The following is a 23,642-nucleotide window of genomic DNA, read 5'->3' as shown; positions in this document are numbered from 1 at the left end:
CCCAGTGTATGACTGTTAATGTTGTACCGAGCCTATCACATACAGGGGTAGTGCCATAGATCACGATGGGGCATCTTCTCATTTTGTAGATGAGACTTTGGGTAAATTTTAATTTAATTTACCGAGTGGGAAACTGACCCAACTAGTTTTAGACCGCACCCAATTGAACTTCCCATAGACGTCACTGGGGATGAGTTTTCACTTATACCGTCTGGCAGAAACCGGCTTGTAGCGATCAGCTGCCTGTTTACACAGCCCTGGACGTTCATTTCCACTGATTTCAATGTAAACGAAAGTTGAGCGAGTTGTAAAATGGGCGACCAAGGCGCTACTCTCTGTTTTTAGTTCGTAACTCAGAGCGAAAATCCACCCAATGGAAACTAAAGTCAGACAGGGAGTAATCTGAACTTTGAGCAATGGTGTAAAACGGGGGATATCCAGTTCACCTTCCATTATGCACCTCGTCCAATTCCCCTTCCATTGACTTTATTGGAACGATTGCTATAATTACTGACTGCGTCAACACATCGGAATCGAAATGAATATTGGGGCAGATTGTGACTGAGTGCGATGGTGTAAAACGGGCGAAAGCGAATCGGAAGCCGGTTTTCCATCTCTCGATTTTTAGTTCAAATGAAATCAATGGAAATAAAAGCAGGGAGACGCCTCATTCCCCGTCCCCTGCTTCACGCCATCGCACGAAGTGAAAATCTACCTCAGTGCTGCTAGAAGGCAAGAGCAACATTATTGTTAACCGTCAGTAAGGGCAAATTACAATGGATCACATTGACTTACCAGGAACACCAATCGCTGCAAGAATCGGGTATAAAATGGCTTCTATCTGCACAATGATTGGCCATCCCATTTTCTAGGAGCAGTGATCTTGCCGGCCGGTCTGATTGAGAAACAGATGAAATGGCTTCTCAGCAACCACTGTTTTATCACTGAGTGAGAGCCCGCGGGGGGGCAATGTGGTTTCCCAATTACTGGCATTAGTCACAGTCATTGAACAAACAGGTTAGGCAGCTGCCCTTACTCTAATCACCAGAGAGGAGGGGGCTGTTTCACAATCACAGGTTCCGACAGCCTAGCAAGAATATTAAAAGCTAAAATTTGACGTTGATTTATTTAGAAAGTAAACTATTTCAGGAAGTGTCTTTGTGCAGTAGTGGTGTAGATCCTTGCTGGACAAGACTCACAAGCAAAGCATGTCACACATTTCCAATGATATATTGAAGAATTTGATGAAATAGTTGTGCCTATTGAAACCGGATTATCATTTATTTCGTTTTATCTCGGTACTTGTCTTGGCTTCTTCTTCCAATATGCTCCACAGTGTTTTAGCACCATGAAGTATCATGGAAATAAATCTACCAATATTTCACCACCAGAATTGGGGAGTAAGAGCTGTCTGTTGGGGATGCCTAGCGAAAAACTGTGCATGAGCTATGCTTGATTTTCCCTCCCGTATGGAATATTGCAGCAACTCGTGCCCGAATTTAGCAGGAGCGCTGCCCACGGTGAAATGCCAGGGATCTGAAGACACGTCTATTACACTGACTGGGCTGAAATCCGCCCTGAGCGGCAGCGCAAAACAGGTGATAACAAATCAGCAGCGCAATTTATACTCCGCCTGATTTTCTTTCCTATTGATTTCAGTGGGAAAGAAAACGGGGCAGATTGTGAAATGGGCCGCTAATTCACTGTCAGCAGCTTTGCACCACAGCCTTATACAAATTCCAGCGCCCATGTTCCAATTGTGGCTGAACTCTACGAGGGTTAAAGGCGGTCAGTTAAATCCATTAGAAGAACATTTCGATCATTAATTTCTGTCCATGAAGCCCATACGGCACACTGCGCTTCACGTATACATATCTATAGCGCTGACTCGAGGGATGCCCGAATATTACTGCAGTAAGGGACAAAGACCTGTTGGAGGCTGCATGCTGCCCTCAAACATCATTAGTTGGATAGTCGGCTCAGTACATATACATCTCTTTACTATGAACCAGGAATTGGAGACCTGATGAACCATCGCTCGCTCTGGAGGTGCAGGAAAGGTGTTATTTCTTTCTTATTGCTTTTGTTTCAGTGCTTTCTTTTCGATGGGCACTTAGCATTGCTTGGCAAAAGTCTGAAGTATCTAGGAGATCGGCGCTCCAGATCATGTTCTCTTTTCAGCTCTTGATATGTGAGCAATACGGGTAAAGCTGCAAAAATTGACTAGCTCTGGCTTTATTGATAATGTGGTGCTGCTTGGACCTCTTAAATCCTTGGTGATGGTGCACTTAAAATGAGGTGTGTTAGGGAGTTCAGAGATGATGAGACATGTCCATATCAGAGTAGTGTCAGACTTGGAATGGAACGTGAAGGCGATGGTTTCCAACAACATTTATGCTATTAGAACGTAAGAACACAAGGATTAGGAACAGGAGTAGGTTATGCAGCCTATCAAGCCTGCTTCACCATTCAATAAATCAATAAATCATCATCTAACGCAACTCCACTGTCCAGTCCGATCACCATATCCCTTGGTTCCACTAGAGTACTAATATTTACCGATCGCAGCCTTGAATATACTCAACGACTCCACACCCAGAGCTCATTGGGGTAGAGAATTCTAATGAATCACAACCATATGAGTGAAGAAATTCCTCCTCATCTCAGTCTTAAATGGCCGACCCCTTCTCCTGAGAGTAGGCCCCCAGTTCTTAACTCTCCAGCCAGGGGAAACACCCTCTCAGCATATCCCCTGTCTATCCCTACAGAATTGCATATGTATCACTGAGGTCACCTCTCATTCTTTTAAACTCCAGTGAGTATATGCCCAGTCTACGCAATCCCTCCTCATAGGATAAACCTCTCATCCCAGGATTCAATATTGTGAACCTTTGTTGCACTGACTCTAAGGCATGTATATCCTTCCTCAGATAAGGAAACCAGAACTGTGCAAAGTATTACCCGTGTGGTCTCAACAAAGCCCTGTACATTTTTTATTAAGACTTGCTTACTCTTCTACTTCAACCTCCTTGCAATAAAGGCCGACATGCCATTTACTTTCCCGATTGCTTGCTCTACCTGCCTGTTAGATTTCTGTGTTTCATAAATCTCTCTGAGCACCAACATTTAATAGTTTCTCACTGTTTTAAAAATATATATTTTTCTATTCTGCCTACCAGAGTGAATAATCTCACATTTCTTCACATTATACTACATCTGCAAGCTTATTGCCCATGCACCTAACCAGTCTAAATCCCTTTTCAGGTTCTGCGTGTCCTCCTCAAAGCTTAATTCCTCACATAGCTTTGTATCATCCGCAAGCAAGGAGAAAATATATTTTGCACCTTCATCAAAGGTATTAATATAGATTATAAATAGCTAAGGCCCAGTCATTGATCCTTGCAGCACCTCTTTAGTTACAACTTGCAAAACTGAAAATGACGCATTTATCCCTAGTCTCTCTTTTCTGTCCGTTAACCAATGCTCTATCCATACTAAGATATTATCCCCAACCTTATGTGCTGTTAAATAAGAACATAAGAAGTTGGAGCAGGAGTAGGCCATACGGCCCCTCGGGCCTACTCCGCCATTCAATAGGATCATGGCTAATCCGAATCTAGACTCACGTCCACTTCCCTGCCCTCTACCCATAACCCCTAATTCCATTATCTGCTAGGAAACTGTCTATCTCCGTTTTAAATGTATTTAATGTTGCAGCTTCCACAGCTCTCTGGGGTAGCAAATTCCATAAATTTACTACCCTCTGTGTGAAGAAGTTTCTCCTCATCTCAGTTTTGAAAGGGCAGCCCCTTATTCTAAGATTATGCCCCCTAGTTCTAGTCTCACCCATCAGTGGAAACATCCTCACCGCATCCACCTGATCAAGCCCCCTCACAATCTTATATGTTTCGATAGGATCGCCTCTCATTCTTCTGAAATCCAATGAGTAGAGGCCCAACCTACTCAACCTTTCCTCATACGTCAACCCCCTCATCTCCGGAATCAACCGAGTGAGCCTTCTCTGAACCACCTCGAGAGCAAGTATATATTTTCTTAAATATGGAAACCAAAACTTCACACAGTATTCCAGGCGTGGCCTCACCAATACCCTGTATAACTGCAGCAAGACTTCCCTGTTTTTATACTCCATCCCCCTTGCAATAAAAGCCAAGATTCCATTGGCCTTCCTGATCTCCTGCTGCACCTGCATACTAACTTTTCGTGTTTCATGCACCAGGACCCCAGATCCCCTTGTACTGTAGCACTTTGCAGTTTCTCTCCATTTAGATAATAACTTGCTCTTTGATTTTTTTCTGCCAAAGTGCATAACCTCACACTTTCCAATATTATATTCCATCTGCCAAATTTTTGCCCACTCACTTAGCCTGTCTATGTCCTTTTGCAGGTTTGTTATGTCCTCCTCACTCACTGCTTTCCCTCCCATCTTTGTATCGTCGGCATACTTGGATATGTTGCACTCGGTCCCTTCCTCCAAATCGTTAATATAGATTGTAAAGAGTTGGGGTTCCAGCACTGACCCCAACGGAACACCACTAGTTACTGATTGCTTGCCCGAGAATGAACCATTTATCCCAACTCATTCTTTTCTGCTAGATAGCCAATCTTCGACCCATGCCAGTATATTACCCTCAATCCCGTGATTTCTTTATCTTGATCAGTAATCTTTTGTGTGGAACCTTGTCAAATGCCTTTTGGATGTCCAAATACACTACATCCACTGGTTCCCCTTTATCCACCCTGTATGTTACGTCCTCAAAGAATTCGAGCAAATTTGTCAAAAATGACTTCCCCTTCATAAAACCATGCTGACTCTGTCCTATTAAATTATGTTTATCCAAATGCTCTGTTAATGTTTCCTTAATAATGGACTCCAATATTTTGCCAACCACAGATGTTAGGCTAACTGGTCTATAGTTTCCAGCTTTTTGTCTACTTCCCTTCTTAAATAAGGGTGTTACATTAGCAGTTTTCCAATCTAGTGGCACCTTTCCCGAGTCCAGGCAGTTTTGGAAAATAATCACCAATGCATCCACAACCCCTACCGCCACCTCTCTCAAGATCCTAGGTTGCAGGCCATTAGGTCCGGGGGATTTATCTGCTTTAAGTCCCATTATTTTACAGAGTACCATCTCCTTAGTGATTTTAATCGTGTTTAGCTGCTCCCCTGCCCATTGCCCCCTGTTTGTCCAGTGTTGGGATATTTTTAGTGTCCTCTACTGTAAAGACAGATACAAAATCTTTGTTCAGCGTCTTTGCCATCTCCATGTACCCCAACATTATTTTCCCAGTCTCATCCTCTAAGGGACCAACGTTCACTTTCGCCACCCTTTTTCTTTTATATAGCTGTAGAAAATCTTGCTATCTGTTTTTATATTTTTTGCTAGTTTACTTTCATAATCTATCTTCCCTTTCTTAATTACTCTTTCAGTTATTGTTTGCTGGCTTTTAAATGCTTCCCAATCTTCTATCCTCCCAATAGATTTGGCTACTTTATGTGCCCTTGATTTCAGTCGGATACTATGCTTTATTTCTTTACTAAGCCACAGATGGCTGTCTTTTCTTTTACTCCTCTTTTACCTCAGTGGAATATATTTATCTTGAAAGATGTGAAATATCTCCTTGAATGTAGACCACTGCTCCTGTACCGTCTTACACTTTAATCTCTTTTCCCAGTCCAATTTAGTCAATTCTACTCTCATACCTTCATAGTCTTCTTTATTTAAGCTCAGTACGCTGGTTTGAGATCCAACTCTCTCACATTCAAACTAAATTTGGTATTCAACCATATTATTGTCAGTCATTCCAAGGGGATCCTTTACTAGGCCATTGTTATCATGCATAACAAACTTTTTGTGACACCTTATCGAAAGCGTTTTGGAAATCCAAATATACTGCATCCACTCATTCCCCTTTATCTGCCCTGCTAGTTACGTCCTCAAAAAACTGTAATAAATTTGTTCAAAACGATTTTCCTTCCAAAGAACCATGTTGACTTTGTCTAATCATAATTTAATTTTCTAAGTGCCCTATTACCACTTCCTTAATGATGGATACCAGCATGTTCTCGATGACCACTGTTAGGCTAACGGGCCTCTAGTTCCCTGTTATCTATCTTCCTCCTTTCTTGAGTACGGGGCTGTATCTGCTAACCTCCAAACCACTGGGACCGTTCTAGAATCTAGTGAATTTTGAAATATCTCAATCAATGCATCCACTATCTCTGCAGCCACCTCTTTTAGAACCCTAGGATATAGGCCACCATGCCCAGGGGCTGTGTCGTGTTTTTGTCCCATTATTTTCTCAATTAATTATTTTCTACTGATATTAATTACTTTAGTTTAAGCACTCTCAATAGCCGTTTGGTTGCCTACTATTTCTGGTATGCTTTATGTGCCTTCTACTGTGATGACAGATATAAAATATTTGTTAATTCTGTGCAATTTACTTATTCCCCATTATAATGTCTCTTGTCACAGCCTGTAAGGGGTAAATGCTTACTTTTAATACTCTCTTCTTTCTTGCATTATTTAAAAATCTCTTACATTCTGTTCTTATATTTCTTGCAGGTTTACACTAATATTCTATGTTCTCCATTTTTATCAATTTTTGGTCATCCTTTGCTGGTTTCTAAAGGGCTTCCAAATCTCAGGCTTACTACTATACTGTGCAGCATTATAAGCCTCTTCTTTTAAACCAACGCAATACTTATATTCATCAGTTAGCCACGGAGGGACCACTTTTCCTGTGGAGTTTTTAATATGTCAATGGCATGTATATTCGTTGAGAAATTTGGAATTGTTTTAAAATTTCCACTGTTTATTTACCATCATACCCTTTAATATAATTTGCCAATATACCTTATCCAACATTCGCCCCTCAATAATAACAACAGAAGATGCTGGAAGAACTCAGCAGGCCAGGCAACATCCGTGGAGAGAGAAACGGAGTTAATGTTTCAGGTCGAAACCCTTCTTCAGAACTGAGAAAAAAAAGCAGGAAATGAGACAGATTGAAAAGCGGGTTTGGGGGCTGGGAAATGGGGTCAGGGATGAAAGAACAAAAGGGAAGGTCTGAGAGGTTAACATACATTAGATGATATTCAAGGTGAGACGAGACGGTAATAGGGAGGTAAAGAGACAAAGGATGGCTCTAGATGAAGTGTGAAATGCGCTGGCAGAATGAAAGACAGCTGCCATGTGGGAGAGAAAAAAAAGGAAAAGACACAAACCTAGTGTGGATAAAAAATATAATAGGGGCTGAGGTTATGATCTGAAATTTTTGAACTCGGTATTGAGTCCAGAAGGCTGTAAAGTGCCTAATCGGAAGATGAGGTGCAGTTCCTCGAGCTTATACTGAGCTTCCCTGGAACAATGCAAGAGGCCGCAGACGGTGCGGTCTGAGTGGGGATGGAGCGGTGAATTGAAATGATAGGCGACCGAAAGCTCAGGGTCACCCTTACGGACAGAATGGAGGTGTTCCACAAAGCGGTCACCCAATCTGCATTTGGTCTCCCTAATGTAGAGACCACATTGTGAGCAGCGAATACAGTATACTAGATTGCAAGAAGTACAAATAAATCGCTGTTTCACCTGGAAGGGGTGTTTGGGGCCCTGGACAGTGGGAAGGGGGGAGTTATAAGGGCAGGTGTTGCATCTCCTGCGCTTGCACGGGAAGGTGCCGGGCAAAGGGGAAGAGTTGTTGGGGGTGATAGACGAGCGGACTGGGGTGCCTCAGAGGAATCGGTCCTCAACCTACATTATTGACTCTAGTTTCATACTTAAGTATGTCACTCTCAAATCGAATGTGATAGTCTATGATATTAGCACGACTCTTCCACAGTGGATTTACTATGAGATTACAAATAGCCTATCTCATTACATAATAGAAGATGTAAATTAGCCTGTTCCCTGATTTGTTCCATGACACGTTGTTCCAGGAAATTCTCTTAGATGCATTCCATGAAATCGTCCTCCAGACTACTTTTGCAAATTTGATTTTCTCAGTCTATATTAGGTTTAAACTCCTCTGCGATTATTGCAATACCATTTTTGCAAGCTCCTACTATTTCTTGATTAATATTCTGTCCAGCACTATAGCTACTGTTAGGGAGCATATAATTGCTCCACTAGTGTTTTCTGTACTTTGTTATTTCGGGGGCGGCAGCAGAGAGGTGAGGCCGGGATAAAAACTGGTGTGAAGACCGAGGCCCGACCAGTTCGGGGGCGGCAGCAGAGAGGGGAGCCCGGGATATAAACCGGCGCGAAGACCGAGGCCCGACCAGTTCGGGGGCGGCAGCAGAGAGGTGAGGCACACCAAATCAGCAGCGGGGAGAGAGGTAAAAAGTAATCAGAGTGTGACGTCACCAGGGAGCAGGTAAGTGATTGGTTGGTGAGTATTTCTCTTTTTTAAACTTTAACTCTGTAGTTTATAGTTACTAGCGTCTTTTCTGGTGTAGCAGGGACTGTTGGTAGACTATACAAGCACATTATAGATATCTTTAATTGGTGATAGTGAATTAATTTAAATTAATTAAAGGGTAAGTCATGCCAGGAGAGCCCAGCCCTGCCGGTGCCCCTGATGACCACGTGTGCCGGAAATGCATCCAGCTGCAGCTACTAGCAGACCGCATTGAGGCGCTGGAGCTGCGGGTGGATGGGTTGTTGAGCATTCACGATGCTGAGAGGGTCGTGGATAGTACGTTTAGTGAGTTGGTCACACCGCAGGTAAGGGCTGCACAGGAAGAAAGCAAATGGGTGACCACCAGGTGGAGAAATAGAAGCAGGCAGATAGTGCAGGAGACCCCTGTGACCATTCCCCTCTCAAACAGGTATTACCGATTTGGATACTGTTGAAGGGGATGACTCACCAGGGGAAGGCAGCAGCAGCCAACTTCCTGGCACTGGGGATGCTCCTGCTGCCCAGGAAGGGAGGAAAAAGAGTGGGAGAGCAATAGTGGTAGGGGATTCTATAGTAAGGGGAACAGATAGGCGTTTCTGCGGCCGTAGACGTGAATCCAGGATGGTTTGTTGCCTCCCTGGTGCCAGGGTGAAGGATGTCACTGAGCGGCTGCAGGGCATTCTGGAGGGGGAGGGTGAACAGCCAGAGGTCGTGGTCCACATTCGTACCAACGACATAGGTAAAAACAGGGATGAGGACCTGCAGCAAGAATTTAGGGAGCTAGGTGGAAGATTAAAGAGCAGGACCTCAAAGGTTGTAATCTTTGGATTACTCCCGGTGCCACGTGCCAGTGAGTATAGGAATAGGAAGATAGAACAGATGAATGCGTGGCTAAAGGGATGGTGCAGGAGGGAGGGCTTTAGTATCCTGGATCACTGGGTCTGCTTCTGGGAAAGGTGGGACTTGTACAAGTCGGACGGTTTACACCTGAACCAGAGGGGGACCAATATCCTTGCGGGGAGGTTTGCTAGCACTGCTGGGGGGGGTTTAAACTAACTTGGCAGGGGGATGGGATACAGAGTGGAACTATAGTAGGGGGTGATTTGCAGCCAAATACGGAGGAAGAAACAAGTCAGCTGGGAAGGCAGAGCAAATATGTGAAGGCAAAAGGGAATATGGCAAGGCTGGAAGGCATTTATTTTAATGCAAGGAGTCTTGCAAATAAGGTGGATGAACTGAAGTTGTTGTTGAACACATGGGAGTACGATATTGTTGCTATCACGGAGACATGGTTGAGGGAGGGTCAGGAATGGCAGCTCAATATTCCGGGGTACAGAATCTTCAGGCGAGACAGAGGGGGGTGTAAATGGGGAGGGGGTGTTGCAATATTAATTAAGGAATCAATTACTGCTGTAAGGAGGGATGATATATTAGCGTGTTCCTCAAATGAGGCCATATGGGTAGAACCTAAAAACAAAAAGGGGGCAAGCACTTTGCTGGGAGTGTACTATAGGCACCCAAACAGTCAGGGGGAGATAGAGGAACAGATATGCAGGCAAATCGCAGAGAAGTGCGAAAATAATAGGATAATGATAGTGGGGGATTTCAACTTCCCCAATATTAATTGGGATAGGCAGAGTGTGAAAGGCTTAGAGGGTGCAGAATTCTTAAAGTGCATCCAGGAGAGCTTTTTGAGCCAACATGTAGAAAGTCCTACAAGAGAGAGGGCGGTACTGGACCTAATTCTAGGGAATGTCGCCGGGCAAGTGGTGGAAGTGTCAGTAGGAGAGCATTTTGGAGACAGTGACCATAATTCGGTGAGATTTAAGGTGGTCATGGAAAAAGATAAAGACGGCCCGGAAATAAGGGTTCTAAATTGGGGGAAGGCCGATTTTAATATGATAAGGCAGGAGCTGGCCAAAGTGGACTGGGAGCAGCTACTTATAGGAAAATCCACATTAAAGCAGTGGGAGACTTTCAGAAGGGAAATAGAGAGAGTACAACACCAACATGTTCCTGTAAAGGTCAAGGGTGGGACCAACAAGCAAAGGGAACCTTGGATGACAAGGAATATACAAAAATGCATTCGGAAAAAAAGGGGGGCTTTTGGCAGTTACAAAAGACTAAAGACGGAGGAAGCCCTAGAGGAGTATAAAAAGTGCAGGGGCATACTTAAAAAAGAAATTAGGAGGGCGATGAGGGGCAATGAAATAACACTGGCGAGCAAAATAAAGGAAAATCCTAAGATGTTTTATAAGTATATTAAGGGCAAGAGGATAACCAGGGAAAGTGTAGGGCCCATTAGGGACCAAAGTGGCAATCTGTGTGTAGAGCCAGATGATGTAGGCGGGGTTTTGAATGAATTTTTTGCATCTGTGTTCACTATGGAGAGAGACGATGTAGACATAGAAATCGGGCAAGGGGACTGTGACATACTTGAACATATTAGCATCGAGAGGGAGGAGGTACTAGCGGTTTAAGCAGGCCAAAAAGTGGATAAATCCCCAAGCCCGGACGAGATGCATCCCAGGCTGTTGTGTGAGGCAAAGGAGGAGATTGCAAGGGCTCTGGCACAAATTTTCAGAACCTCTCTGGCCACAGGGGATGTACCAGAGGACTGGAGTACAGCTAACATAGTACCATTATTCAAGAAGGGTAGCAGGGATAAACCAGGGAATTACAGGCCAGTGAGCCTAACACCTGTGGTAGGGAAATTATTGGAAAAAGTTCTGAGGGACAAAATTAGTCTCCACTTGGAGAGGCAAGGATTAATCGGGGATAGTCAGCATGGCTTTGTCAAGGGTAAATCATGTCTGACCAATCTGATTGAATTTTTCGAGGGGGTGACTAGGTGTGTGGATGTGGGAAATGCTGTGGATGTGGTTTACATGGATTTCAGTAAAGCTTTTGACAAAGTCCCGCATAGGAGACTGGTCAAGAAGTTAAGAGCCCATGGGATCCAGGGTGCCTTGGCGCGTTGGATCCTAAACTGGCTGAGTGGCAGGAGGCAGAAGGTGATGGTCGAAGGTTGCTTTTGTGACTGGAAGCCTGTGTCCAGTGGGGTACCTGAGGGACCGGTGCTGGGTCCCTTGCTGTTTGTGATCTACATAAATGATTTGGATGAGAATGTAAAAGGTATGATCAGTAAGTTCGCAGATGACACGAAAATTGGTGGGGTGGTAAATTGCGAGGAGGAAAGCCTCAGTCTGCAGGACGATATAAACGGGTTGGTCAGATGGGCGGAAAAGTAGCAAATGGAATTTAACCTTGAAAAGTGCGAGGTGATGCATTTTGGACGGACAAATAAGGCAAGGGAATACACAATGAGTGGTAGGACCCTAGGAAGTACAGAGGGTCAGACGGACCTTGGTGTACATGTACATAGATCCCTGAAAGCAGCGGAACAGGTAGACAAGATGGGTAAAAAGGCATATGGGATACTTGCCATCATTAGCCGATGCATAGAATATAAGAGCAGGGAGGTTATGATGGAGCTGTGCAAAACGCTGGTGAGGCCACAGCTGGACTCCTGTGTGCAGTTCTGGTCACCTCACTATAGGAAGGATGTGATTGCTTTGGAGAGGGTGCAGAGAAGATTCACCAGGATGTTATCTGGGATGGAGCGCCTCAGCTATGAAGAAGGAGTAAACAGGCTGGAACTGTTTTCCTTGGAGCAAAGAAGGCTGAGGGGGGACCTGATAGAGGTGTACAAAATGATGAGGGGCATAGATAGGGTAGATAAAGTGGAACTTTTCCCCTTTGTAAGGGGGTCAATAACAAGGGGGCGTAGATTCAAGGTAAGGGGCAGGAGGTTTAAAGGGGATTTGAGGAGGAACTTTTTCACCCAGAGGGTGGTTGGAATCTGGAACTCACTGCCTGAAAGGGGGTAGAGGCAGGAACCCTCATAACATTCAAGAAGCATTTGGATGAGCACTTGAAATGCCATTGCATACACGGCTATGGACCAAATGCTGGAAAATGCGATTAGACTGGACAGGGATTGATGGACGGCGCAGACACGATGGGTCGAAGGGCCTCTTACTGTGCTGTATAACTCAATGGCCTAGAAATTCAGTAAGGCCCTGCCAGCTCGCTTGCACCCAAAAGTTAGCGCTGCGCGCGGAGCCAGTTGCGACCATCAGAAATTCAGTTTTTGCGCCCCAAGTCGGAACTGGGCGGTGTGCCCGCCCCCGCTTGTGGCGCAGAAACTGAATTTCAGCGCTGTAGGGGCCGCTGCACCACCCGCTGCGGAGTGGCAGGCTGCGGTACTGCAGGCCTCCACCTTATCTTAAGGGGAAATGCCTGCAACGGGGAGATCGCCGCTTGATAGTGCCGGCAAATGAGCCCGGCACCATGGAGAAGTGCCGGGCTCGCGGAAAGCAGCCGGCAATGCCGCGGGGGGGGGTGCAGGAGGCCGGGGAAGGAGGTGCGGGCAGGCGGCCGCCGAAAAAGCGGCCAGCCGCATCTCCGCCTTAACTTGCGCCACTAAGGCTGCAGGACGGCCACGGTTGCAGAACATTGTTTGCGGCCACTGCGGAAGAGGCGGCCGCAACTAAATAAGGGGGTCGGGCCGATAACGGGGCGGAACCGGGGCACTGCGCACACCGATGACGTCATCGGTGCCGGCGCAGCGCTACCGGCTACCGCCGCCATTACCGCTGCGCTGAATATCAGCGCAAACTCCTCTATTAGTGCAGAAGCCCTCTTTGGGCGGTAACTGGGCGCAAAGCTGGAGGGGCCTTACTGAATTTCTAGCCCTATGACTCTATGACTATGACTTATCTCCACCTATACTAATTCTACATCCTGACCTCCCACGTCAGGATACTTTCCCACTACTGTCCTTACGTTATCCTTTATGATCAAAGCTGCCCAACTCTTTCTTTCAGTGAACCACTCTATTCAAAACGTTAAGTACCCTGGAATAGCTTTTTCCCAACCTTGGTCACCTTGAGGGTCTCTGTAATTGCTATTCGATCAAACCCATTTATCTACATTTGTGCGATGAATTCATTTAGCTAATTACGAATGCTTCTTAATTCAGATAAAGATCCGATAATTTAATTTGTTTTACTGTTATTCCCTGTTTTTCACCTTATTCGCTGAAGCACTAGTACCATGAAACTGTCTGTCCCTTCCTGTCACACTCTGCTTTTCTTTACCAAGTTCTGCACCGCTCTATGCCTTGACTTTTCTATTTAGATTAGTAAATTTCCCCATAACTGACCTCTCTCCTTTAAGTATAAATCCTCTGGTGGCTGTGGTTGAATTGTACGAAGGTACAATTGTGAAATTGATACAGTAAATCGCATATCCTGCAGCAACAGGCCGCTGATGTTGGAGAGGAGGCTATTGAGTCCTGTGGCAGCGGTATAATGGAGTGAGATCTGTCCTGGATGGTGTAGATCTGATTGAGTATGTTTACAGGGGCACCCATCCAAGCAACAGCAACAACAACATGCAATTATACCGAATCTCATATTTCATAAAAACTAGTGCTTCACACGAGCGTTCTGAAATTAATGTTGACATCGAGCCACATAAGGCGATATTAGGACAGCTTGGTCAAAGAGGCATATTTTAAAGGGTCTCTGAAAGGAGTAGAGAGAGGAAGAGAGGCGGAGATGTTTACGGAGTGAATGCTAGAGCTGAGAGCCTAAGCAGCTGAAGGCATGACCACCAATGGTGGTGCGATTAAAATCGGGGATGAACCAGGGCCAGAACTAAAGGAGCACAGCGAGCTCAGAGGTATGTTGCGCTGGAGGAAGCTAAAGAGAGAGGGAGGGAAGAGACCATGGAGGGAAGTGAAAGCCAGGATGAGAATTTAAAGTCAAGATGTTGAGCATAGTGATGATGGGTGAAAAGGACTTAGTTCTTGTTAGGATATGGGAAGCAGAGTTGGATGAGCTGAAGTTTATGTAGTGTGGAAGAAGGGAGGCCGGACTGGAAAGGTGAGCATTCCACCACATTCATGGATTAAGCATTACAGATGGTGGAGAGGCATTGAGAGATCAGGAGATGGACGACTCAATTCATGATACACCCTCTGTCCCGCTCTTGTAACCACGGTGTTAATCAATCATTCCAATTCACCTTCTGATAAATGCTAACGCCCAGGATGTGTATGAAGGAGGACTCAGTGAAGGTCACACTACTGAAGGTCAGCTTAGGGGAGCTGGTCTTTCCCTTGTTTGAATAGTCATTGACTTTCATGTATATGGTGCATATGTTATCTGTCCCTTTCCCTGGTTTATCTGAATGTTATCCATGTTTCATTGTCGGCTGCAAAAGGCTGCTTCATTATTTCAGAAGTTTATGGGGGTTAAATGCATGGTGGTTGGACTAAAATGGGTGGTACAGGGATTACCGCCCATTCTATACCCTGCTTGACATGTTTTTTAATTCGCATCAATGGAAAGGAAAGTCGAGCATGGTGCATAACAGATGGTGGATCCGCTTCTACATGTTTTGCGTCCCCGCCAAAGTTAAATTTCATTCCCCGCCATTTCTCACTGTCTCTGCAGATGATGTTCTGTAAATCTCAGTGTTTTTCTTTAACTTGTTAAAGATGTGCTGTTAGTACTTGTTGCATTTCACGCTACAGATACGACAGATTTACCTTCCAGTGACATAACAAGCACAAGGCTGACATGCCTAATATTCTATTTAATGAGGTTTTGGATCCATCTCCAGATTATCCATACAATGGGCAAGACTGCGCACTACTGGTGTTCTGGGCGCTGTGAAGGGTCGGATATGACAAGGGATATTGTACTTGCCTCAGTGCCCAACGGAAATGTTACAGAGAGCTGTTGTTCCAAGGGTTCTTCTTCAAAATCACTGCAGTCCAAACTTCCCAAATATTACGTTGTTTTGAAAATTCAACCATCTTCGATATATCTCGGTCTCATCAATGCCCCCAGTAACTTAAGTGACGTCTCCAGAACTTCCATACATCTTGCTACATAGAGAGATATTGGAAACAGGGGACAGTGCTATGACATCCTCCTAAATTCTTATAGTATGAACAAACTAACAATGACGGCCAGGGGAAGACCCTCTGGTCTATTTCGACTTTCCCAAAGGATTGTCTTACCCCGCGTTTCAAAATATATGCACCCCCCACCCAGCCAATGCAATGTGATCTCATGGTACAGGTGAAAAAAGCAGAGGGAAAAAAACAGGCCAATTTGGGAGAAATAATCTGGGAAATTCCTTTCTGACCCATCTAGGTGATCAAAACTCGTTCCGTTGATACTCTGACCTGATGATCCTGAAGTTCCTACCTTTTGTACGAGGTGACATCCGCCCCAACTAGAAACAGGTCCAGTCAATTTGAGTCCTTATTCTCATTCACAACTGGACAAAGTGAGTTCATATATTATTATTATTAAGCTGTAAAAATATACAACAGCTGACTTGTTGGTTTCAGTGTTAATTTGCTAATATTGAGAATTATATTCCAGTATTCATTCCATAACCACAATAAATGACAATTAAAGCTTCGGTGTAAAATGGAGGTAACTGAATTTCTTTACCTTATATCATTACAGCCCAGTAGTCCTGATTTTAAATACCCGGCATGGCAGAAATCGGTTGGGCCTCCAATTGTGCACCCTGCCATACTTTACTTTCCATTGTCTCAGGCCACCCACAGCCCACACTCTGGAATGGCCTCTCTCAATCCTTTCTTTCTCTCTACTTCCGCCCCCTGCTGTAAAACCCTCCTTAATACCCACCTCTTCGATGACGGTTTTGGAATATTCTCTGAATATTTTCTTCTGTGGCTCTTGGTTATTATTTTTCTTTAAGCCTCTGTCAAGTTTCTTGGAAGTTGTATCTACTTTAAAGACACTATGTAAAGGCAAGTTTTGGTGTCTTGAGACATATTCCCTTTTCTCCAATGCTGATGCAGTATTGCACACAGATTAGCAAAGAATAGTGTGTATTATCGATTTGTGCTGCAGCTGAAGGCCGTCCTTTATTTGTATGGTGTGATGAAGTGATTTACCAACATATGCATTATAATGCAGGGAGTAGTATAACGCTGGGATCTTGACTTCATGCAAATGAAAATTGAGCATGGTTAATAATCGGTGGTTAACTCCATATCATCTTTTTGCAACAAGACATTACTAGGTGTCAAGGCACGCAACTGCTGCTAATGTTCATCTTTCATTTCCTTATTAGGTTTATTGAGGAATCTAAAAGCAAAGCATGCAAATATTTTTTGAGTTGTTAGAATGACTTTCTGCACGTTTCCTGCCATTCTAAATGTGAGATAATCAACTCAGCAGCTTAAAACCAAAGTCCATTAATTGCTGAGAATGTGGCATTGGTGATTTCATCGAAATAGAAGGCACGGGGCAGGGAGCTGTAGGAAGGAAATGTGTGATTTAAGTTAATTTGAAATAATTAAAGGGTAAGTCATGGCAGGAGAGCTCGGCCCAGTGGAATGCTCCTCCTGCACTATGTGGGAAATCAGGTACACTTCATGTGTCCCTGATGACCATGTGTGCGGGAAGTGTACCCAGATGCAGCTACAGACAGACCGCATTGCGGCACTGTAGCTGCGAGTGGATACATACTGGAGCATTCACGATGCTGAGGGGGTCGTGGATAACATGTTTAGGGAGTTGGTCACACCACAGGTAAAGGCTGCACAGGCAGGAAGAGAATGGGTGAATACTAGGCGCAGGTAGGTAGTGCAGGGGTCTCCTGTGGCTATCCCCCTCTCAAACAGATATACCACTTTGGATATTGGTGAGGGAGATTGCTTATCAGAGGAAGGCAGCAGCAGCCAACTTCCTGGCACTGTGGGTGGTTCTGCTGCACAGGAGGGGAGGAAAAAGAGTGGGAGATCTATAGTAATATGGGATTCTATTGTAAGGGGAATAGATAGGCGTTTCTGCGGCCGCAAACAAGACTCCAGGATGGTATGTTGCCTCCCTGGTGCAAGGGTCAAGGATGTCTCAGAACGGCTGCAGAACATTTTGGAACGGGAGAGTGAACAGCCAATTGTCGTGATGGATATTGGTACCAAAGTTATAGGTAAAAAATGGGATGAGGTCCTAAAAGCTGAATATAGGGAGTTAGGAGGTAAATTAAAAAATAGGACCTCAACGGGTAGTAATCTCAGGATTGCAGCCACTGCCACGTGCCAGTCAGAGTAGAAATAGAAGGATATTTCAGATGAATACGGGGCTAGAGGCATGGTGCAAGGGGGAGGGATTCAAATTCCTGGGATATTGGAACCAGTTCTGGGGGAGGTGGGACCAGTACAAACCGGACGGTTTGCACCTGGGCCGGACCAGGACCGATGTCCTAGGGGGAGTGTTTGCTAGTGCTCTGGGGGAGGGTTTAAATTAAAAAGGCAGGGGGTTGGGAACCTGAGCAGGGTGACAGAGGAAAGGGAAACAAGGTTAGAAGCAAAAGAAAGGAAGGAGAAAAACAGAGGTGGCAGTCAGAGAAATCAAGCATTTAAATCAAACATTTCCACGGAAAATAATAATTCTAAAAGGTGTAAGAGTATTAATAAAACAAGCCTGAAGGCCTTGTGTCTTAATGCAAGGAGCATTCGTAATAAGGTGGATGAATTAGCTGCGCAAATAGAGGTAAAGGGATATGATATGATTGGGATTACAGAAACATGGCTCCAGGGTGACTAAGGCTGGGAACTCAACATCCAGGGGTATTCAATATTCAGGAAAGATAGGCAAAAAGGACAAAGTGATGGGGTAGCATTGCAAGTTACAGTGGTGATTAACACAATTGAAAGGAAGGATATTAGCTCTGATGATGTGGAATACGTATGGGTAGAACTGAGAAATACCAAAGGCAGAAAACGTTAGTGGGAGTCGTATACAGGCCTCCAAACAGTAATGCGAAGGTTGGGGATAGTATTAAATGGTTAATTAGAGATGCGTGCAATAAGGGCACAGCAGTTATCATGGGTGACTTTAATCTACATATAGATTGGGCTAACCAAATTAGTAATAATACTGTGGAGGAGGAATCCCTGGAGTGTAAACGAGATGGTTTCCTGGACCAATATGTCGAGGAACCTACTGGAGATCAGGCATCCTTAGACTGGGTATTATGTAATGAGAAAGGATTAATTAGCAATCTTGTTGTGCGTGGCCCCTTAGGTTAGAGCGATCATAATATGATTGAATTCTTCATTTATTGGAGAATGAAATAGCTAACTCAGAGACCAGGGTCCTGAATTTCAATAAAGGAAACTACGATGGTATGAGGCGCGAGTTGGGTAGGATTGCTTGGGAAATGTTACTCAAAGGGTTGACAGTGGATACGCAATGGCAAACATTCAAAGATCGCATGGATGAACTACAGAAATTGTTCATCCCTGTTTGGCATAAAAATAAAACAAAAATGTTGACTCAACCGTGGCAAACAAGGGACATTACCGATAGCATAAATCCAAGGAGAAGACATATAAATTGGCCAGAAAAAGCAGTAAACCTTAGGATTGGGAGCAGTTTAGGATTCAGCAAAGGAGGGCAAAGGGTTTAATTCAGAGGGGGGAAATAGAGTATGAGAGTAAGCTTGCAGGAAACATAAAAACTGACTGTAAAAGCTTTTATAGATATTTGAAGAGAAAATGATTGGTGAAGTCAAGCGTAGGTCCCTTGTCGTCAGAATCAGGGGAATTTGTAATGGGAAACAAAGAAATGTCAGGCCAATTAAATACATACTTTGGTTCTGTCTTCACAAAGGAGGACAGAAATAACCTCCCAGAGACGTCGGGGAACATAGGGACTAATGAGAGGGAGGAACTGAAAGAAATCAGTATTTGTCGGGAAATGGTGTTAGGGAAATTGACGGGATTGAAGGCCGATAAATCCCCAGGGCCTCATAATCTACATCCTAGGGTTCTTAAGGAAGTGGCCCTATAAATAGTAAATGTATTGCTGGTCACCTTCCAAAATTCGATAGACTCTGGCACAGTTCCCATGGATTGGAGGGTAGCTAATGTTACCCCACTATTCAATAAGGGTGGTAGAGAGAAAATGGGCAATTATAATCCTGACATCGGTAGTGGGGAAAATGCAAGAGCACATTATAAAAGTAGTAATAACAGAGCACTTGCAAAACAGTGACCGGATCGGACAAAGTCAACATGGATTACAAAAGGTAAATCGTGCTTGACTAATCTGCTGGAATTTTTTGAGTATATAACTGGTAGAATAGATAAGGAAGAACCTGTGGATGTGGTGTATTTGGACATTCAGAACGCTTTCGATAAGGTCCCGCATAATAGATTAGCGTGTAAAGTTAAGACACATGGGATTGGGGGCAAGGTACTGACTTGGATAAAGAACTGGTTGGCAGACAGGAAGCAAAGAGTTGGAATAAATGGCTCTTTTTCCAAGTGGCAGGCAGTGACTGGTGGGGTACCGCAGGGATCGGTCCTAGGACCCCAGCTATTCAAAATATATATTAATGATCTAGACAATGGAACTTGATGTAACATCTCTAACTTTGCAGGCGACACAAAGCTGGGTGTGCGTGTGTGCTTTGAGGAGGATGCCAAGAAACTCCAGTATGATGTGGACAGGTTGGGTGATTGGGTAGAAGCATGGCAGATGCAGTATAATGTGGATAAATGCCAGGTTATCCACATTGGTGGCAAAAACAGGAAGACAGATTATTATCTGAACGGCAATAGATTGGGAGAAGGGGAAGTGCAACGAGACCTGGGTGTCCTTGTGCACCCGTCACTGAAGGTAAGCATGCAGGTGCAGCAGGCGGTTAAGAAGGCAAAAAATATGTTGGCCTTCGAAGCGAGAGTTTTCGAGTACAACAACAAGGATGCCTTGCTGCAGTTGCACAGGGCATGGTGAGTCCACACCTTGAGTATTGTGCGCAGTTTTGGTCGCCTTATCTGAGGAAGGATGTTCTTGCCATGGAGGGAGTGCAGCGAAGATTCACCAGACTGATACCTGGGATGGCAGGGATGATGTATGAGGAGAGATTGGGTCGATCCGTCTTATACTCGCTATAGTTTAGAAGAATGAGAGGAGACCTCATTGAAACTTATAAAATTCTAACAGGACTGGACAGACTAGATGCAGGAAGGACGTTTCCCATGGCCGGGCAGTCCAGAACCATGGGTCGCAGTCTAAGGATAAGGGGTAATCCATTTCGGAGAGAGATGAGGAGGAATTTCTTCACCCAGAGAGTGGTGAACCTGTGGAATTCTCTACCACAGAAGGTAGTGTAGGCCAGTTCATTAAATATATTCAATAAGGAGTTGGATATATTTCTGAAGGCTAAACGGATCAAGGGATATGGGAAGAACGCAGGGACAGGGTACTGAATTTGGATGATCAGCCATGATCTCATTGAATAGTGGAGCAGGCTCAAGGGGAAGGATGGTGTACTCCTGCTCCTATCTTCTATGTTTCTATTTGTGGGTCAAGCCACGTAGTTTGTCACTTGAAGTAACAATGGCAGGAAACATTTGTGCCTTCATGGATATTGTTTGAAAGTGTCGTTATATTACTCAAGTAAAAATGGTTCAGCCTAAACTAATTGAGGCTCAAAATTACGTGTCAAGAATAAATCATACCTGTGACATTAACTGCATTTTTGTTCGAGTTTTATTTTATATTAAATTGATTGTAGCAGATTTTTATAAATCCACATGATAATTTATACAACAAATGAATGCACATGAGTTAAATAAATATGATGGTCAGTTGTGAAGACATACAAATTTACATTTACATGATGATGCCGTGTTTTCATAAAATTCGAACGCTTCCAAATCACTGCTTCTGTAAAGTTTCTTCCAGCAAGTCTGAAGCTGCTGTTGTGACAGCTGACTGCAACCTCACGTAGCCAAAAGCAATTAAGCCCATACTTCTATTCTCTCAAGTCATTAAGCATGAATATTTACAAATCAAAATTTGATTAGTTGCAATGCTGAATGTAAAAATAACATAATCTATTAGAGTTATTTTTTTAATTCCAGGACTCAACATGACTGCGGTTATATTTATGCTATTGGGTAAATTGTTTTTGGAAGATATCAGAAGAATATCATCAAATCTCACAGTCTGGTGACAAGTTGGAGCAAGGATTAGCCTCACAAAGGCACGGTATTAACCAATTCAGTTCCATATCTCAGGTTCCAAGACAGAGTGCTAGAGGTGGAAGCATGAATGTTACCTCCGAATGTAACTGCGAGCGCTCCTGTCTCAGCTTTAAAACTACCAAGCCTGAATAACATTTGTTTGCAAAAACAATGCCTATTGATACGTCTTGCTGTTCCAGCACCCAAAAAGTGTAAGAATATATATATATATATATAGGTTTCCCATTTAAGGAAGGGATAATCAAATTTCAGTATAAGAAAGTGTCAAGTCTAGCTGATTCATGGGCAGCGACGTCCATGAAGTAAGCTTGGAACAGAGGAAGCATTATTTTCCATGCCACATGAAATATTAATGATCTAGATGAGGGAACAAGATATAATAGCTCCAAGTTTGCAGACGACACAAAGCTAGGTGGGCGTGTGTGCTATGAGGAGGATGCAGAGAAACTCCAGCACGATTTGGATACGTTGTGTGATTGTGCAGATGCATGGCAGATGCAGTATAATGTGGAAAAATGCGAGGTTACCCACTTTGGTGGCAAAAACAGGAACACAGATTATTATCTGAATGGCAATAGATTGGGAAAAGTGGAAGTGCAACGAGACCTGGGTGTCCTTGTGCATCAGTCGCTGAAGGTATGCACGCAGGTGATTTGAGTACATGAGCAAGGATGTCTTGCTGCAGTTCTACAGGGCCGTGGTGAGCCCACACCTTGAGTGTTGTGTGCAGTTTTTGTCGCCTTATCTGAGGTAGGATGTTCTTGCAATGGAGGCAGTGTAGTGAAGATTCACCAGACTGATAACTTGGATGGCAGGAATGACGTATGAAGATAGATTAAGTCGATTAGGCTTATATTCGCTAGAGATTCGAAGAATGAGAGGGGATCTCATTGAAACGTATAAAATTCTAACAGGACTAGACAGACTAGATGCAGGAAGGATATTCCCGATGGCGGGGGACTCCAGAACCAGGTGTCAGAGTCTAAGGGTAAGGGGTAAGCTATTCAGGACTGAGTTGAAGAGGAATTTCTGCACCCAGAGATTGCTGAACCTGTGAAATTCTCTACCACAGAAGGCAGTTGAGGCCAACTTATTAAATATATTCAAGAAGGTGTTAGATATATTTCTTAAGTCTAACGGGATCAAGGGATATGGGGAGAAAGCAGGGACCAGGGACTGAATTTGGATGATGAGCTATGATCTCATTAAATGGCGGAACAGGCTTGAGGGGCCGAATGGCCTACGCCTGCACCTATCTTCTACGTTTCTATGTGAGCTTTCAGCGTGTGCACATTATTTCTATTACAGAACCTTTGATCAGCTTGGATGGATCTCATTTATTTAATTCAGTGAAGACATTAGCTACTTAATTGACTTAATAATTGCAACCAGGTGCGATAAATCATATTCTTCAATGCATCTCTGAATTTCCACTGGGAAACTGATAAATAAACCTGTTACTGCAGAAATTCAAAGTTCTCTGTTAAATATCCTTGTTCTGAAATGTTGATGATGGGATCAGAATAATTTGTCTCTACATAGTGAGCATCTGCAAATTGCACACATATCTACTATAGGCTACATTATCTTCCATGAAACTATAAATGTTGGATTTTCTTCTGTTCTCCAGCTCTGAATCATTGTGATTGTCAACATTCCTGTTTCCTCGGAGACTCTTCCTCATTCTATTGACCAGTACAATGTGCCTGTTGGTCAGAGCTTTGAGTAGTAAAATGAACATAAATGGAACCAACAGGGATAAAATGGTTTCCAACCAAAATAATACTCCCTGTATGGTACGGTCTAACAGCTTGGTTTTATACAGCAGGACCACATCTTAGGGTCTCCAAGTTCCAATTGGCAATTTGAAGGGAATTGTGGCACTGATTATCATAGGTTGACCTTTGCGGAATACCTGAAATTATGCTCACAGGAAGTACCTGCTTATAAGGAATGACTTCCTGTCTTGACCCAGGAGGCAATTCAAACATTTGTGTTTCCAGGTGTCTTTCAGGCCAGCAGTCGTCACAAACACAAAATAAACAAAGTCAATATCCTGGCTACTCTGGCTGCCCTTTCAAAAAAATGCTTTGGTCATTTCAAA

Source organism: Somniosus microcephalus, unplaced genomic scaffold (assembly GCF_052327205.1).
Source record: "Somniosus microcephalus isolate GS21.2 unplaced genomic scaffold, FLI_Smic_1.0 unresolved_chr1, whole genome shotgun sequence".
NCBI lineage: Eukaryota > Metazoa > Chordata > Chondrichthyes > Squaliformes > Somniosidae > Somniosus > Somniosus microcephalus.
This window is presented reverse-complemented; position numbering follows the sequence as displayed.